The sequence below is a fragment of the Myotis davidii genome, unplaced genomic scaffold (genome assembly GCF_000327345.1).
Source record: "Myotis davidii unplaced genomic scaffold, ASM32734v1 scaffold222, whole genome shotgun sequence".
Classification (NCBI taxonomy): Eukaryota; Metazoa; Chordata; class Mammalia; order Chiroptera; family Vespertilionidae; genus Myotis; species Myotis davidii.
This window is the reverse complement of record NW_006293529.1, coordinates 88,001-92,256: the sequence shown is the minus strand read 5'-3', so window position 1 is coordinate 92,256 and position 4,256 is coordinate 88,001.

Below are 4,256 nucleotides of genomic sequence, written 5' to 3'. Positions count from 1 at the left end.
TTTCCTGGTCCAAGGTTGTGGTTTTTCTGTGAATAGTTTCAAGGGGTTTCACAAAAGCGCTATAAACCCAAGTTTCTGTGTTTAGTATTGATTTAGCTCTCTGGAAGATTTTACTTTTCATTTTACATTCGATTACATTTGTGTAAGAGTTCTTTTTAAGTAAAAGATGTCTGACTAACCTGTACTTAAAAGTGAGATGGGATTCACTACAAAGCAGTGACAGTACAAAATGCTGTAGAGGATGTAGGCCAACAGGAACCCTTATTCATTGCTAGTGGGAATGCAAAATAGTATAGCTTCTTTAGCAGACTGTAGGGTGGTTTCCTACAATACTAAACATATTCTTACCATGAGACCCAGTGGTCACACTCCTTGGTATTTACCCAAATGAGTTGTGTGGGAAGAGCTCAGGCGATTTATCTCAGTGCAGTGGCAGATGCAATGGCGTGAGCACAATCCGCCTATACAAGCTTCCTTGGCACACTGGGAAGTGGCAGCGCCCGCCTGAGCAAATTCCCTAGAGCCCCTACATAGTACCCTGATCTTTCCTACTATTGGCTGCCCTAAGGATAGTGTAAACTTCTGATTGGTCCAAAAAATTATATATACTGCTGCACTTACACAATAAACTTAGACCTGTGTCACTGAACCTGGTCTCCGGAGTCAGGCATGCTTCGTTAGGGCTCTGTCGGCCTCACTCCAGCGGGACCCCCTGCTTCAGAGTTGAACATTTATATTTACATTAAAAATTGCACATGGATGTTTATAGAAGGTTTATTCATAATTGCTAAAACTTGGAAGCAAACAAGATGTCCTTCAGTAGGTGGTGGATGAATAAACTATGTGGTATATCAGATAATGCAATATGATATTATTCAGTGCTAAGAAGAAATAATCTATGGAGGAAACTTAAATGCATATTACTAGGTGAAAGAAGCTAATCTGAAAAGGCCACATACTATATGATTCCAACTATATGACATTCTGGAAAAGGCTAAACTATGGGGGATGGTAGTCAGGTAAGCAAAAATAGTACAACAAGAGCATACAATGGAGTAAAGACAGTCCTTTCAATAAATGGTGTTGGGAAAATTGGACAGATACATGCAAAAGGATGAAACTAGACCACCAACTCACACCATACACAAAAATAAACTCAAAATGGATAAAAGACTTAAACGTAAGACGGGAAACCATAAAAATCTTATAAGAAACTATAGGCAGCAAAATCTCAGACCTCTCTGGTAGCAATATATTTAAGGATACATCTCCTAGGGCAAAGAAAACTAAAAAAAAATAAATAAATAAACAAATGGGAATACATCAAAATAAAAAACTTCTGCACAGCAAAAGAAACGATCAACAAAATGAAAAGAGAGCCCACTGTATGGGAGAACATATTTGTCAATGATGCATCTGATAAGCAGTTAATTTCTAAAATTTTTAAGGAACTCATACAACTTAACAAAAGGAAGACAAACAATTCAATTTAAAAAATGGGCAAAGGACCTAAATAGACACTTCTCCAAAGTGATTATACAGATGGCCAAGAGACATATAAAAAAATGTTCAATGTCACTAATCATCAGAGAGATGCAAATTAAAACAACAATTAGGTATCACCTCACACCTGTCAGAATAAATGACAATTGTTGGTGAAGATGTGAAGTAAAGGGAACGCTATTACACCACTGGTGAGGATGCAGACTGGAGCAGACACTATGAAAAACAGTATGGAGTTTCCTCAAAAAAATAAAATATGGAACTCCCATTTCACCCAGTGATCCCACTTTTAGGAATATATCCGAAACACCTACCAGAAAGAATGTATGTACACCTAGGTTCATAGCAACACAGTCTACAATAGCTAAGATCTGGAAACAGCCCAAGTAGACGAGTGGCTAAAAAAGCTGTGGTACATTTACACTATGGAATACTATTCAGCTGTAAAAAATAAGGATCTATTACCCTTTGAGACAGCATGGAGGGATCTAGAGTATTATGCTAAGTGAAATAAGCCAGTTAGAGAAAGACAAGTATCACATAATCTCACTCATATGTGGAATCTAATGAACAAAATAAACTGATGAACAAAATAGTCCAGAGACATAGAAGCATAGAAAAAATGCTGGAATCTCAGAGCAAAGGTGTGGGTGGGTGGGAAGAAATAAACCAAAGAATTTATATTCATATATAACAAATGGACTCAGACAATAGTGTGGTGAAGGCCTGGGAGGGAGGCGGGTTTGAGGTAGAGGGGCTCAATAGGAAAAAGGGGGGTTATCTGTAATATTTTCAATAATAAATATAAACTTAAGAAAACAAAGTATAAGACAATCTACTGGATGGATGAAAAAAATAATACTAATTTTATCTATTTTTATCTAACCTTTTAAAAAATCTTATTTTTTGTATCTTTTAGTTTAGAAGTACATGCATTTCATTTATAAAGGAATGCATAGAGAGTGGACATTATGTTAAAAATGTTACTGGACGTGCATTCAAAATGATTTGGAGACTATGTGATATTCTATTTTATTAAAATGTTTTAGCCAAATAAAATTTTTAAAAAATTTAAAACGTTCTTCAGAGACATCATGTGGAAGCTTCATAAGTTCATTCTATGAACATCCAGTGTCCTCCTGAAAAATGAGGTTGTTTCAGACTTTTCAAAATAACTGACAATATAATAATCACCTTTGAACATATAACTGTGGGTGTAAATGAATATTACTTTAGAATGAGTACCTAGAAATGGAATTGTAGTGTCAAATGGACTTCATGTTTATAACTTTAAATATATGTGTCCAGTTTCCATCTGCCAATATGCTATGAATTTAAAACTCCATATAGTAGTACTTGAAAGAGCTTCGCTTCTTACAACAACTTAAAACTTAATTAAACATTTTAAATTATATTTTTCTCAACATTCAAATAACTATGCTTTTTTCTGTATATGAGTAATGCATATTTATGGAAAACATTCAGAAAGTTCAGCTCTAAAGAGAAAACAATCATCCTTCGATATTTTTCCTTTTCTTTGAGCACAAACAATGTATATACTGTTTAAGCAGGAACAGAGGAAAAGAGAAATAAGAGGGCATTGAAGACACACCAATGGAGTAAAAAAGAGGGTCTTCCTTAGAACAAAGTTTTATTTAAAATGTAAGAAAAGGTATTTTATTAAAAAAATAATTTTTTAACATATAATTTTATATAAAATATATTTATATATCAAAATTTATAAAAAGCAGATTTATATAAAGAAATATAAAAGAGGAAAATATAAATAAAATTTCTATATTCAGCCCTGGCCAGTGGCTCATTAGTTTGGAGCATCATCTAGTACACCAAAATGTTGCAGGTTCGATCCCTGGTTGTGGGAGGCAACCAATTAATGTTTCTCTCTCACATCAGTCTCTCTCTCTCTCTTACCCCCTCTTCTCTCTCCAAAAATCAGTAAACATATCCTTGGGTGAGGATGAAATATTTCTATATTCATATATAGAAATGCTAGAGGCCCAGTGCATGAAATTCATGCACTGTGGGGGGAGGGTGTTCCTCAACCCAGCCTGCACACTCTCCAATCTGGGACCCCTCTGGGATAAGGAGGGTTCCTACATACAGTCAGACATCCCTCTCACAATCCAGGACTGCTGGCTCTCAACTACTCGTCTGCCTGCCTGCCTGGTCACTCCCCTACCAGCCTGATCACCCACAACTGCCCTCCCCTGCCAGCCCGATTGCCCCCAACTGCCCTCCCTTGCTGGCTTGATTTTGCCCCCAATTGCCCTCCCCTGCTGGCCTGGTCACCCCCAACTGCCTTCCCAACCTTGCAGGCCCAGTCGCTCCCAACTGCCCTCCCCTGCCGGCCATCTTGTGGCAGCCATCCATCTTGTGGAGGCCATCTTGTGGCAGCCATCTTGTGACAACATGGGGGCGGCCATCTTGTGATGGTCAATTTGCATATTACCTATTTATTATATGGGATATCTATTTAGTTACATAAGGGTCAGGATAGAGGCATTTTATTTTATTTATTGCTTTTCCTTTATTGAATAAGATATTACAAATGTGTCTTTATCCCCCCCAATGTCCCATGTCCCCCCTGTCTTGCCCTCACCCTCACCCTTACCCTCACCCTCTGTGTGCATTGCTTATGCTTATGAAGAGGAATTTCCCTTGATCAATGGGGAAGCTGCAGCCCTGAGGCCCCTGTGAGAACCTCATCTCCCCGGGGCCCAGGAGGCTCAGCC